A 16,383-nucleotide genomic window follows, 5' to 3' on the forward strand; every position below is an offset into this window, starting at 1 on the left:
CTCAATTGTACCTGCATCGCATGTGCCGCAAGGAGGGTTGCAATATCTCAAGTGTATCTCCCCCTTTCACCAAATGCTTCTCTAACAGCGAGGCTAAGGCACCATCATCATTGTACTATTCATTTTCTGAGCCTTCAAAGCTTGACATTTTCCAACCCATTGAAAGGCTGATAGCCTCAACACATTGTAATGGTTATACTCAGGCAAAAAAAAAAAAAAAGAAAGAAAAGAAAAGAAAAAGAAGTGAATGGAAAAATAAGAAGCACCCACGATCACAGCACAACACCTAGGGGTCCTCAAATTAGGTACGTCTAGTGACCTTGGTCGACTGGCTTCGTCCCTAGTCCCCTAGCCCCTTACACTCACCCACAATTGTTCAGGGCACATCAAGGGCAGGACATACCTGGGGAGCTTGTCTCGCCTAGGGTTAGACCTGTCACCCTGACCCACTTGCACAATTTCTTTTGCACTCTGCCTTAGTACCATTGCAATCAGTGTGATCAACACCGCACGATTGGCTATGAAACGTACACCGTACTCATCAAGCAAGTCCAATAGTTCCAGCTACTGAAAGTGCGGTGTCCTTGTATTCCATTATGCTACATCGTGCAGTCACAATGCAAAGGATGTCTTATATACCTTCACGCGTACTCCTTCTCCACATGGACAACTTTGCCTCATCCACGCATTGTTATGAGAAACTAGCCCGCGGTCTTCTAACTATGTAATATCTAAGTATGCACGAGCACTCACATAATATTTGCACCAAAGTATATCCACAGTTTGGGTCCTCAAGTGCAGGACAATACTCTCAGCTTGCTTAGAGTTCGACCGGTCTCCCAAACTAATCAAACAAGTCTTGTGCATGATAAGAAGACTAGCACTACCCCTTAGGGAGAGACCACACGAGAGGTTTTCAAATTGCAGGTGTTAAAGACTCCACAGAACGTGTCATTTGATCTTCATCAACACCCAACTCTGAATGCTTATCCCTTATCATCTGACAAGCCCACAAAGAATCGACATGTGCAAAATCCTTGTGCTGACCATCAATGCAATCCCCAACACACCATAGCCCTACCACCAACTCCAACAACCTTCCACCAGCCACCTGGGACACCAACAGGCCCCCAGGACCTTCTAACACCACCACCAACACTCCTCCACGGAAACCACAGGCGTCCTTGTCACCCACGTCTTCGGTGCATGCTACAGCCTGCTACCTACGACGGTGAGTGCCATGGGACTGGCACTCGTCTAGGAGGGGGGTAATGTTAACCCCAACACGAAGAAAGCAAAAGGAAGTGGAAAAGACGCAGGGCAAAGGCGGAAAAAAGGTAGCCCAACTGAAGAAAGAAAAGGAGAAAAGGCCAAAAGCGCAAGGGCAACCTTAAAAGTCCAAGGCAAAGGCAAAAGGGGAAAGGCGCATTTTAAAATAAAAAGGCGCACCTTGAAATCTTGTAAAAGAGCGCCGGGCTCTCACCCGTGCAATTTGTAAATGTAGACGGGCGGTGGAAAGGAAGCTAGGAAGATAGAAGGACAATGGGAAAAAGGGCCTAGTCTATGGCCGGCCATGTAAAAAGGGAAAAAGGGGATGACCGCCCAAAAGGGATTTAGGGTTTTGTATATAAAGTTGAAAAGTGAATGAGAAGCTCATTCTTGTGTGTGGCCAAAAGTAGCTCTCCTCTTCTTCTTCTTCTTCTTCTTCTTGTTCTTGCTTGCTTGAGCTTATGCTTGAGAGAGGGAGTGTGAGAGTGTGAGGGAGTGAGTGTGTAAGGGTGAGGGACCGAGGAGGAGAAGCTCTCCATCGTCTCCTCTCTTCTTCTCTTCTCTTCTCTTCTCTTGTCTTGCTTGCGGCAATGGAGCTTGGAGCGTGGAGCTTGAGGATGGAGCTTGCTTGAAGCTTGCACTTGGATCGTGGAGCTACCGGAGTGCGCGAGAGAGGAGGTAACTCGAACGGCATCAAGGTAAGCTCACTACACCCGTAGATATGGATGGCGCGTCGGCTATGTGAGAGGTAGCCATTAGTGCTCGGCTTGGAACGCTTGAAACAATAAGCGGTCCGAGGGTCTTGGCGGTTGAGCGAAAGCTCCCACAGTCAACTAATGCTTAATACACCTCTCATCACAGGGCTACTCAAAAGCCTTGGAGACATATTTACTCCCATTGTCACACTGTAGGCATTTCAATCTATACCCATATTGGTTCTCAACCATAGCAAAGAAGCATTAAAACATAGGTAAAACATATGATTTCTACAAAATAGGATAGGTCCAAACCTTATGCAAATAATCATCTATGAATGTAACTAAGTATTTCATGCCACCCAATGACTAATAAGGCATGGGATCACAAACATCTAAATGCACAAGAGCCAAAGTCTCAACCACATGCGTAGACCCAAACTTTTTATGAGAGATATGTGTTTGCATGATATAAAGTCAATGATCACATGAATCAAAACATGAGTAATCAAGAGAAAAAATATAGTGCAAACGAATAAGTATTTTCATTCCTTTCAAAGACATGTGTCCAGATGTGGCGATGCTAGAGAGACAGTGCAAACGAGTAAGTTTTTTTATTCCTATCAAGACAGATGTCCACGATGGCGATGCTAGAGAGATACATATGGAAGATTGGTCACAACCAACAAGACATGGTCAACAAGCACATAGACAAGCAAGGGATAGAGGCTACCAATCTTGGCATCTCTAATATTAAAAAAAGGCTACCATGAGTGAGCTTCCATACAAAATCACCAAAAGATACATCGTACTTACCATCATCCAACTATCTAGCTTAAATAAGGCTTTTAGTGAAAGCTAAGACATGACGTGCATCATGAAGCACAAAAGGAGCACCAGTACCAAACTATAGTCTAATATCCCCTATGCCAATGGTATCCAATGCAATGTCATCTTCCAATCTAGCAAAACCCATGATAGTATGCTAGCTATAAAACCAATGACAATGTGGGGTAACATGGAATGAAGCCCCTGAATCAAGAAGCCATTATTGAGAGTAAGAAGACAGAGCATCATTCAATTGAGTAGCATTAAGTGATGACACAATAAGTATATAATCATTAAAACTATACTCCAAGGCATTTATATTCTCTATCTTCACGCTGTACTTAAGTACAATGCTACAATCTTCAAAAGATTCAGCATTATCTTATGCTTTTTCCTTGCCTTTCTCATTGCGCTTATCATTGCACATTTTATGGTACTACAACCTAACATGACCCCAATGCACATAATAATGACATGTCAAAGAGGTCTTATGACCATGGGACTTACCACAAGATTCCCACAAGACTAAGAATTGCCCTTGTTGGGTTGTGAGTCTCTATTATAGTTACTATGTATACCATTTCTACCTCTAATGATAAGTGCATGAGAAGTGTGGGCTACATCAATATTCTTCTTGTTTACTTCTTCTATAAATAAAGCACTCTCTACATCACTAAATTTTAATCCATCTTTAAGAGGATTAGCACTCTTAACAGTACGAAATGTATTCTATGACTCTAGTAGTGTGACAAAAGCAAGAACAAGGACTTTGTGTTATCCTCAAACTAAATGATATGCAAGATAAGCCAGCTAAAAATAGAGTAGAACTCATTCAATGAGTAGACATAAAGGTGGGTGCCCTCCTTCATGCAAAGGTCCATAAGCTTCTTCAACCAATACAAGTGAGATTAGGACTCTACTTGTTTATAAAGATCACATATCTTCTACCATAAATCATATGTACCACCATGAGTTAAGATATACTTGCTTAGATAAAGATAGTATGATAGTGGACTTGCATAGCTCATTAAGCTTATCCCAATCATCTTTATCCCAATTTTCTGGCTTTATACCCTTGCCTTTCAATGGCCTAACCTGTTTCTTATACATCAGTACCTACCATATTTGTGTCTTCCAATATTGGAAGTTGTTACTATCCAACTTCTCAAAGTTGAGCATAGCACTCTCGTTTGATGCATTGGAAGTACCTACCATTATGTCTACAAACAACTCAAAAATACAAGAATATGGGCTATTGTAAACATAGCCAGACAATCCCAATATTGAGCCAAATGTGAAAGTAAGAAATGAGAAACAAATGAGTGTATAGCTATCCATAAACAATAGTTAGTAGAGTGCTCAAACAAGATGTCTACTCTCAAAAAAACTGCTCAAAATAGTCTTCAGCATTACTATCCATAAAACAGTAGTAAATGACCATACATCTGTAGGAAAATGACCAAAGGAGTAAGCCCCCATTACTAGGAATATCCAACTAGCAACTGAGATATATAAATTGCAAGTAGCAACCAAGTACCAAGAACTATCAAAACATATAGGGTGTCAGATGCATAAATGCATGCAACAATGTGTATCAATCATGTATTGCATGGACAACCCATTAACAATCATAGTACAAGGTATCCAAGTGCTCAAAAGCAAGTCAACCCATAAGAGTCAATATTTGTGAGAATAATGTATGCATAGATCAACTAAGCATGTAGTAAACCAAGAGATGGTCATTATCTCTAATGAACTAAGCTCTACAATGTCAATACAAATGGCTCCTTTAGAAGCTAATCTAGAATGTAAAGTGAGCAAGAAAAGCTCAAGACATAAGTGTCATAACATTCGAAAAGTCCAAAATACATCATAAATACATTCAAGAGCATATAGATCCAAAATGTCTTCAACCCACAAGTTAAGAATCACTGAACTAAATGTCCAATGCCCAAACACGTCCAACGAAGCTCAAAGTTAATCATAAGCATATTTGGGCACATACATTAATGCCAACATCCATAGAAGCATGTAACATTCCCAAATGTCTTATAGGCATTCAAAGCATAGAGCTCCACTACTATATGCTCACTATGCAAACTATATTATAATAAGTAATAAACCCTACTAAAACTAAGCTAAATAAGCTCTATCCAATCAAAATAGCACCTCAAGGCATCTCATGACATCCAAGCATCAAAATAGCATCCTAGAAGCATTACATAAGCATTATGGAGTCCAATGGGTACTATCCACCACTGTATACAATAAACTATTTCAAACAATGAGGCAATGCCTGAGATGTCCTATCTCAAATAGTCCCCAAACTAAAGTCAATAAGGCCCGGAACAATGTCCAATAGGTAGAGAAACTCCCACGAGCTAATGGCTAAGGGGGGCAACACCAATTGCAAATCAGGGACAGAGGACTGTCTACCAAGGGGCAAATGGCACAAATCATGCCAAGGGTGCTAGTGGTGGTTATGGGGTTAATGCCCTTTGTTAGGGCACTCAAGAGTGCCTACTCAAGGCCTTGGATAGCTTGGAGCAAGGCTAGACAAGCCAGGAGATGAAGAGTCAGTGCATACTTCAAATGAATGAACCAATGGTTGCCATGAAAACAAGGAATGAAGCTTTTTCAAGGGTGAAGAAAATTATTAATGATGCTCCTCAAAGTTGAAAAGGTGGAGTAGAAATGGAAGCTAGAGCAAAAGCAAGAAGAAAGTAAGAGCTATGGAGGTTCAAGCAAAGGAAAGAGAAAGTAGTGTGTGGGAACTCCAATGATCACAAGGCGTGACCTACCTTTCCTTATTCTATTGCCACTAAAAGAATAAAGAATAAAGTGATAGTGATGGGCACTCACCACTTTAAGTGTACAAATGTATGGGTACAATGTACAAAGTAAATGTGGGTGGCTAGGAACATGCACCTTTAATCCCCAACATTGCATAATTAAGTCACGTTGATCACATTAAACACACATTGTTTTGAAAAAGAGAAATCCTATTTAAGCAAGGGACACTACTAAGGTTTTAAGATTTTTGTTTGAAATTGAGAAACCCTTATAAATTGGGGCAGAAAAATGCTAAAAAACCTACCCACTCAAAATGCTAAAAAACCTAACCACTAGTGATAAATCTAAAAAAACTTCTAAGGAATAATAAAGTGGTATATAGTTAGTTCAACTTCATCTTAGGTAGAGGAAGACACTTACATAAGCTTCATCAAGTTACTTTCCTAAAGCATGCAACAATGGAGAAGGAAGCACAATTGAGGGATAAAAGAATTGACCCTGGCAATGGAAATCTTCCATGCTTTTGCCAAGAAGGATGTTAGTGACATGTTGTTGGCAAGAATGGAGGATAAATATATCACTTTGGATGGAAAAAGCAAAGTACACATTAGATAAGTTGATGGACTTGACCATCGCCACTTAATGCAAAAAGGAAAATACGTAGTGAGAGATTGATAGTATAAGGAGATTTCCTAATAACATATATCTCGTAGCACCTTCAAGCAACTTAGTGATTGAATTAGTACAATGGACACTAGTAGACAATTCTTATGTCCTTTCCATTGGGATACACGTAGTCAATTCTTTGTTTTGGTAGAACTTCATATCACACATGTTTCAAGAACTAAGCAAAGATTCCCTTGGTTGCCCACCAAATAGAGAAGTATAGAGCACAAGATAATCCCCATAGCCTCATATAGAAACTTGAGCCGATGTGTGAGGCACACAACCTCACTACCAACAAAAAGAAGGCTCATACTTTAAAACTATGCCTAAGTGACAAATGCAGAATGTGGTTCATAGGTGTAATATCTCGCTGTGGCTGTGAGACCCCCCCTAAAATCAAATTAAAACGATTTTTTTTTTTACGTCCCCCCCCCCCTTGTCAACACCGCCAAGAGAGAAAGGGAGAGAGAGTGAGAGAGAGAGAAGAGGCTCAAGGGAAATTCCTTTCTTGGACAAAGCTTCGAGTACCCTCTCTCCCCATCAGGATTTCCATGATCTCTCTATCAAGTACCCCTCTATGTGGAAAAAGATTGCGGGAGTCAAGGCAAAGCGTAGGAAACTCCGGCACAAAGGAGTGCTCCGGGAGAAGAGAAGGCCCACATTCCAAGCTCTGAAATGGCCCCGAAGCGCAAACTCTCCCAAGTAACCGGAAGAGTCGTAACCACGGAAGGAGGATCAGGCAAAGATGTCACCACTAACACGAATGGATTTTCGGGTTTAAATGCTAATTTGACACTCCAAAACCAAGTACCATTATGATGTCTAGTCCTATGAATGACGGAACAAAAAAGCATAATCATCGTAAAGAGGAATCATACTTTTGCATCGCATAAATTGCTTAACTAGAAAGGTAGTTGTAAAGGCTTAATGACCATGATTTGCCACGAATTGATTAAGCATCTATGGTTTGTTCCAATACTAAGCTGAGTATTAGCCTCGAATTTTTGCAAGTGCATCTTAGGTTGCCAATATATATAAATATACCATGTAAATCAATTGCATCCTATAGACCATTAGAGTGAATTAACTCGCATTTAAGTTAGGTATGATGAACTCATGTACACTCACACTTAAATACTTAGGTCACACTTTATGATTTGCATAAATTCACTAGAAGGAATTTTCATGAATGGGAATCCCACATCGTATCATCAACTCAAGAAAGACTTGCATCTAGATTTGTGCGGCATCATGGACAGTTTTGGTTGCACTACATAATAGGGATTCATCTTAAAAGATAGATTTAAGATGCGTATGTGAATTGCTAACCTTAATTGCAAGAGGCGGTTCGGTAAATGAAAACCTATATGATAAGTATGGCTAGGGTGTAATTGTAAATAAGTCAAATTGTTACGATCATATGTTGACTTAGAGTCAAGTAAACACACTCATTAGTCTCCATCCTAACAACTAGCCAGGATAAGTCCAAAACACCCTTGGAGATATCAATTTAAATTATGATACAATTCAAAGCTAATACAAGAAAACTCAAATGTCATATCCACACAAGTGAACAACCATTTGCCATGCGACATTCGATGCTTGCAACCATTTAAGGATTGCAAAAGGGCTTAGTTTACTCTTGACTTGCGGAAGGAATGAACAAAAGTTTATGTTACGAATTCTTAAGGCAGCACTATCATTAAAAACATTTGTGCTTTTTCAAGGTGTTTTATGATTTTTTTCAGGTTACTGAAGTATCATATATTACCACTTGCAAATACCATGCCTGAGTCTCGTGGTGATGCACGACATGTTTTACGAAAGTTGGCATGGACTACGATAGCATCCATGCATGTATCAACGATTGCATACTGTTTCAAGGAGAATACGAGACTATGGAGACATGTCCAAAGTGTGGTTCTCACAGGTATCGACAGGACTTGCAAGGGCAAACCATCCCTCAAAAAGTTCTTAGACACTTTCCGCTTATCCCTCGCATAAACCACATGTTTCATACGTCCGGCATGGCGAGCTTGACAACGTGGCATGTGTAGAATAGGTCCACAGATGGAGTTCAACGAATAACAGCGGATTCACGCGCATGGAGCCACATTGACTTTACCTTTCCAGGCTTTGCCCGAGAGCCAAGGAATCTTCGGCTCGGTCTTGCAATGGATGGCGTGAACCCATTCAGTCTGTGCTCAACTTCTTACAGTGTGTGGCCTATAGTCCTTGTCAACTACAATATCCCTCCATGGCTTTCTACGAAGAAATGACATCTTATCCTTAGCTTACTCATCCCCGGCCGCTACAAAGTCAAAAATATGGACGTGTATCTTCGTCCATTAGTCGATGAGCTTAAGATTTTGTGGGAGGAGGGGGTCACCGTGCAAGATATGAGCAAGCGCGATGGTCGACGGTCCGCTAATATTTGAGCCATTCTTGTGTGGACGATGCATGACTTTCCAAGATTCGAAGAGTACTCAGGTAAATAGGCTTCCGTTCTCGTTGGTAATATCTATCATAGCTTGTTCAAGTTTGTATTCACTGGATAGAGGTGTTGAGACAAGTCTGGTTACCTCAGGTTATCATGCATGTCCATTGTGCGGGCCACAGTTAGACTCCCTAAGGTCACGAACCATGAAGAAGATGGTATATCAAGGACACGTCGCTTTCTTGCCAGAGGGTCATGAACTCAAGGAAGGTTTTCTTGGACGACCTCCAACACGTATGAATGCCCAAAGTTGGTATGAGCTGAAAATGGTCCACGCGGAGTCACATCCAAACGGAATGCGACGGTTCTCAGTTTTCTACAAGTTGCCATATTGGTGTTGAGACTCAAGCTCATTTTGTCTTCTGTCAGTTGTTTACCTTAGTAAATAAGGTTAAGTCACACTAACTTAACCATGATTAGATCTAGGTTAGTTGATCTTTGAATGTGTGTTGTACATACAGTTGATTTGGGTGTGTGTGAAAGGATGTGGATGAGAATAGAGAATGAACTGAAGGGAGCTGTCTGCTACCCTTGGGCCTGAGCCTTTGTCTCCATCTCTTTTCCTTCTGAACTCTAATATGGTATCAGAGCCTTTGTCTCCATCTCTTTTCCTTCTGGGCCTTCTAAAAATGCTACTACATCAGTTAGCCCTTGGACAGGTAGATTGAGGACTTCAGCATCTTTGTCCACTGACACGGGTATGTCAGTGAGGGGGAGAGATGTGGATAAAGGCAAAGGAAAACTTGATGATGTTACAGGGCCACTCACTTGTGGTTATGATTCACCTGGTACTGACAGCTTGGATAGTGAGTTTGGTATTCCATCAGTTGTGACTCCTGGTGTGAGACATAGATATATACCACCTCATGAGAGAGGAGAGTCTCATACTGCACCTTAGTTGAGGAGATCAGAAAGAGTCAGGAAGCCCTTGGACAGGTAGATTGAGGACTTCAGCATCTTTGTCCACTGACACGGGTATGTCAGTGAGGGGGAGAGATATGGATAAAGGCAAAGGAAAACTTGATGATGTTACAGGGCCACTCACTTGTGGTTATGATTCACTTGGTACTGACAGCTTGGATAGTGAGTTTGGTATTCCATCAGTTGTGACTCCTGGTGTGAAACATAGATATATACCACCTCATGAGAGAGGAGAGTCTCATACTGCACCTCAGTTGAGAAGATCAGAAAGAGTCAGGAAGCCTATGGATAGGCTTACATACAGTGGTTACACAGTGAGACACTATGCATATATGGCAAAAGTTACTAGCTTCAAGGAACCCACAAAGTTTTCTGAAGCTATTTTGGATGATCATTGGTGTAAGGCAATGGATGAGGAATATTCAGCATTGGCTGAAAATCACACTTGGGATTTGGTTGAATTGCCTGAAGGAAAAATGGCTATTGGTTGCAAATGGGTATACAAAGTGAAATGCAAATATGATGGCACATTGGAAAGGTACAAGGCAAGACTTGTGGCAAAAGGGTATGCACAACAATATGGTCTTGATTATGAGGAAACATTCAGTCCTGTTGCTAAAATGGCAACCGTGAGGACAGTGATTGCTTTGGCAGCATCTAAAGGATGGAGTATGTATCAAATGGATGTGAAGAATGCTTTTCTCAATGGTGATTTGGTTGAGGAAGTATACATGGATCAGCCCGAGGGCTATGCACATCCAGATTTTCCTACATATGTGTGTAGATTGAAGAAAGCATTATATGGGCTGAAGCAAGCACCTAGAGCTTGGAATGCTAAGATAAGTGGATGCTTACAAAAACTTGGTTTTACTATGGGCAAGGCTGATCATAGCCTATTCACAAAGAAGACAAAAGCTGGTTATATAGTATTAGTTATCTATGTGGATGACTTAATCATTACAGGTGATGATGTCACAGGAATTGGAGAGATCAAGGAAATGTTACATGCTGAATTTCAGGTCAAAGATTTGGGAGATCTGAAGTATTTCCTTGGGATTGAGGTTATCTCTACATCTTATGGTACTTGGTTGTTGCAGAAGCAGTATGCACAAGATATGTTAACCAAGTATGGTATGTTGGATTGCAAAGCATTGAGCACTCCATTGGAACAAAATGTTAAGCTACTTGCAAATGTTGGGCATGAGATTGAGAATGTCACTATGTATAGACAAATGGTGGGTAGCCTGATTTACCTTACCATTACTAGACCGGATCTTAGCTATTCAGTTGGACTGATTAGTCAGTTCATGCAGAAGCCTATGAAGCCACACTTGGATGCAGTGAGGAGGATCTTGAGATATGTAAAGGCTACATCAAATTATGGTCTATTCTATGAGCATGATAAGCCTTTGGAGCTTACAGGATATACAGATGCTGACTGGGCAGGAAGTATCTATGACAGGAGATCTACTAGTGGGTATGCATTTTCCCTTGGTAGTAGTATGGTCAGCTGGAGCAGTAAGAAGCAACCTACAGTTGCACTCTCTAGTACTGAGGCAGAGTATAGAGGTGCTGCACTAGCTGCATGTGAGGCAGCATGGCTCATGAAGCTTCTTGATGATTTGGGCATGCAGGAAGTCAGGCCTGTCACACTCTATTGTGACAACATGAGTAGTGTACTCCTAGCCAATAATCCTATCTATCATGCTAGGACTAAGCACATTGAGGTACACTATCACTTCATCAGGGAAAAAGTGATTGCAGGTGACATTGATTTGGTCCATGTGAGAACAGAAGACCAAGTTGCAGATATCTTTACCAAGTCATTAGGTAAAGATAAGTTTGTGCATTTCAGAGAGTTACTTGGAGTCAAGTATCCTACTTGAGCTTGAGGGGGAGTGTTGAGACTCAAGCTTATTTTGTCTTCTGTCAGTTGTTTACCTTAGTAAATAAGGTTAAGTCACACTGGCTTAACCATGATTAGATCTAGGTCAGTTGATCTTTGAATGTGTGTTGTACATACAGTTGATTTGGGTGTGTGTGAAAGGATGTGGATGAGAATAGAGAATGAACTGAAGGGAACTGTCTGCTACCCTTGGGCCTGAGCCTTTGTCTCCATCTCTTTTCCTTCTGAACTCTAATAATTGGACCCACTTACAGATCAACCATTTGTTGGATCCCATGCATATTTTCAAGAACGTGGGCAGCTTGCTATGGGACCACATCACAGGAAAGAGAGACACTATAGGGGTACGAATGGATTTGAAGGAGGTAGGCAAGATGGAGGCGCTTTGGCCGCAATCGAGTGTTGATGGTCGCGTGCAGCTACCTCGTGCTCCTTGGATTTTTTCCATTAAAGAAGAGCGCATTGTGAAGCAAATAGTCAAGTCTATCTACATTCCGATGGGTATGATGCGTTCTCTCAGATCTGCGTTTTCTAAAGACAACCAATTATCAGGGCTAAAATCCCATTGAGATTTTGGCTAAAAAGGAGGAGAGAATCATGAAGTGGACTCTATCATCTCCAAAAAAGAAGAGACAAGAATATCGTATTCTTACACATGTGGCAAACTCTCTTTGGCCCTTTTATTAGTCCTACGATAAGCAAAAGTACATTTTTTGAAGTGTTTTTGTCTCTAATGGAGAAATAAGGAAAGAAGAGTGCCCTTGAATTCAATCCCTTGCGAAGAAAAATGATTGATAATGGAATGAAACTCATTTAAGTAAGCTAACATAGAAGTACCCTCCTTTGTGCAAAGGTCCATGAGTTGCTTCAGCCAATATATCTAAGAAGCGAGGCTCTGTTTGTCATAGACATTATGAACCTTTTCCCATAATTCCCATGCACATTGTTCATTAGAGGACAATATTATAAAACACTCTCTTAGAGAGTGATAATATGATGGTGGACTTACATAGCTCATCTAATTTAGTTGAATGATCTACATCAATAAGTTTGAGCTCAACACCCTTATGTTTCAAGGCCCTAATCTACATTTTTTGCACTAAAACTTGCCAGGTTTGGGCCTTTTAGTAGGTGTAATTGGTGCCATCCAACTTATGAATATTAAAGATAGCGATATTAGTCGAGTCACGAGCCATAATGAAGGCAAAAAAGTGCACAAATGGTTAAAATAGGATGTTGTATTTACTACAAATAGTCCTAAAACCACTACAAAAAATAAGGCTACAAACAAGGGATACTGATGACCAAATAATGAACTGTCCACAAGCTCAATGCAAAGAGCTGTCGAATGAAGGTGACTGTTTGCATAAATAGTACAATAAACTACAATTACAATATGCTAAAAATGAAGTACATCAGTAAAAAATCAATGCCAAAGATGAGCAATGATTGATATAAGACAAGCTGTAATTGCCAAAAAATAGCTCCAACTAGTAGTGAGTGGATATATGACATGCACTGAGAACTATTAAAGAATCAGTGTGTCAGACTAAGATACATCCCATAAGCATAACCATCATGCATAGAGTGGGTCTCATGGGTAAAAAAGGGACAAAATACATACTGATACATCACTAAGATACATACATCACTAACAATATCCAACCAAGATACATACATCACTAACAATATCATAACAGAGATAGGTATCGGCCTAAAAGGAATGTTAGATCAGCCCACTAAGCATCAACTATGTACATAAAGCATGACAAGAGCATATATATGTCACCAAGTCCCATGGTCTCACTACAAGACCCTCAGGCTCAACTCCATAACCAAAAGCTCAATGTATATCTCCCACTGGAATAAAGGTCAATTTCCAGAGAGCAAACAAAGCTCAAAACATCATGTGGAAGGCATCCATACATCCAAGATCCAAGTAGCATACATTCTAGAGCATTTGGCCCAAGTATCTTGCAAAGCTCTTACTATTGGAACATCAAAGAACCATACATGACATTGAATGATAGCCAATGTCAATATTCAAAGCTCCAATCTCACATTAAAGGTAATCTAGAAGTATAACCAAGCATAAATCATGAACCATAAGCTTCGGTACATCACCCAGAATAATCAGTAAACACTTGGGAGTAATAAGCATATGATTTCATTGATAAAATGGCATTCAACCCTAGTTGTTACAAAAGTAAAAGACCTCTATAAAACTGAGCAAAAGAGTTCTCAAATCAATCCAATGCCATATCATCCCCCAGGTATCCAACACTAATACATAGTTAATAGGAAGAAATCGGGGAGAAGGTAGAACTCAATGCATACCTTGGGGTGAAGAATCCATGGCTACCATTTAAACTATGAGCTGAAGATTTTCTCCACAAGGTAAAGCAATGTCAGGTTGAGCTCCTTAATACTGGTGTAATGGCTTTGATGTCAGTTTTGAAGGGAGCGAGCCTTGAAGTGGAAGCATGGTGCGTAAGCAAGAGTTACGGTGGAAGGAGAAAAAGCAAGAGAGAGAGAGAGAGAGAGAGAGAGAGAGAGAGAGAGAGAGAGAGAGAGAGAGAGAGAGAGAGAGAGAGAGAGAGAGATGTGGGAACTCCAATAGTCACAACATGTGACTAGCCTTCCCTTTATTCAAACATCACTAAAAGAATAAAGAATGAAGTGATAATGTGATGGGCACCTACCACTTGTAGTGTACAGGTGTGCAACTATGAAGGTATTGTGAGTGTAACTAATACACAAGCAACTAGGCATAGGCACCTTTGTACCTAGATTGTACACAATGCAGGGCTAGTAGTAGTTAGAGACAACTATGCTATCACTAAGTTTGAGCTTGTTTGTAGTAGTAAAATGATCAACAATGAAGAGAGCATTTCCATTCCTATGTATTCTATCACTTGTATGCAAAGTAAGTTAAGGGGCATAAGCAATGGATGTCCCACAATAATTACTAGATCAATCATTCCCATTTTGATGTATGGTATCACTTATACATAAAGTAAGTTAAGGGGAATATGCAAAGTAAGTTAGGGGGCATAAGCAATGAATGTCCCACAATAATTAGTGGATCAATCATTGGGAAAATGAATAGCAAGAAAAGAAGAAAAAGAGCTAAATTTAAACTTAAGAGTGAAGGACTCTCAACACCACCATGAGAACACCTACTATTTCTATGTTGAAAGTGCAACAATAGCACCTTAGACCACTATGGAAACCATCACAAAGGATAACTCATATCCCAACCCCATTTAGGAGCTAAATGCAACAATAAAGTCAAACAATGGATAAAGGCATCATAGAAAGAGTTCGAGAAATACCAGGTTGGGGTGAAATCCTTAACATTCCAAGTATGTCTTGCATATCCCCCACATCTCTTCAAGAAAAATTATACTCAACTAGATGAAATCACAATTGAACCCCTGATTAACTAGTAGTCCATGGAATATGATATTTCTATCCTTCCTAAAGCAAGTTGCTCATAATATATCTATGAGAACATTGAACCCACCCTCAATGTAGCACTTGCATCAATAAATGTGACTATTCCACTTGAAACCCTACTCAAAGATAGCCTATTGATTTGGAACGGATTAAAATATTGGATAGAAGAACAAACCCTACTAGATCCCACCATATCCCACAATCTGACTTCATTATATCTCCAACCTTGAGCACCTTAGGGGTTAATACATTTTGGCAAGGTGTCAATAGACATGTCATCCTTCCTATGGAAGCCCTCAGAGACATTGTACAACAAAGAATTGTGGAGACTAGAGCTGGTGTTAGCATACTTAATTAGAGTGTTCTCCAAGCATGGGAAAGTCCACTGATTGAACCTGTCTACTTTAATCTAACCGCTGCTAATGGATTTAAAGTGAGACCATTAGGAGTATTATGAGATTGGCCATTTAAGATTGTTGGAGTACAGTTAAAGGTTAACTATGCTATAATGAAAGAAGTGGACTATGACCTATTGACCATGGATGCACAATGCATGTCTCATTGAAGACTAGGAGAATGTCTTAGTTTTTCTTGAAAAATAGGAAGAAGGCAGTCTACATTGAGATGAAATCTTGGAAAACATTATCCATTGACCTAGAGGCTATCCCTGCACTATTACAAGAAGATTCTAACAACCCTATGACCTCATGGCCCTTAGCCAGATATATTCCCTCCCTTGAGAATGAGCAAGATTGGATGCACATTCTTGCGACCTTGGAACTACCATTCATTGAGAAAGTAGAATATCGCTTTGTCTATGAACACATGAGTTAGAAAGACACATAAGATACTTCAACCCTTTTTATTGAACCTTCCATAGAATCTATCTTTGTGCCTCCCTTTATGATGACTCCTGACTTAGTAACCACAATTTCCCAAGGCTATCCAACCCCAATAGATCAGGGTGCATTGCATAAAATCCTTAACCAATGGATGCCATGCTTCCATAATCAACAATTAGATACTAATCCAACTCTTTTTTAAGAATTCAATAATAAACCCACATGGAAATGGAAGAACTTGCACCAAGTCTTTCTTGATTTCCATATTGACCTCTTTGTCTCATTGATGCAGGAACGTGATATACACATAGAGGAAATAAGTGACTCCAAGGATGATTTGTCCATTCATAATGATGAAAATTCTGATTCACATATCGTAGACTGACGTTGATGGCTACACCATTGAGCAAGTCATTATGGATCCCAAACTCTCTCAAATTGAAGACCTAGTGAAGAGGATGAAGCACGACTTGTAGATTTGCTAAAGTAATATTGAGATGTGTTTAT

This window comes from Lygodium microphyllum, chromosome 9 (assembly GCF_053477565.2).
Source record: "Lygodium microphyllum isolate KBCC chromosome 9, Lygodium_microphyllum_v1.1.10, whole genome shotgun sequence".
Classification (NCBI taxonomy): domain Eukaryota; kingdom Viridiplantae; phylum Streptophyta; class Polypodiopsida; order Schizaeales; family Lygodiaceae; genus Lygodium; species Lygodium microphyllum.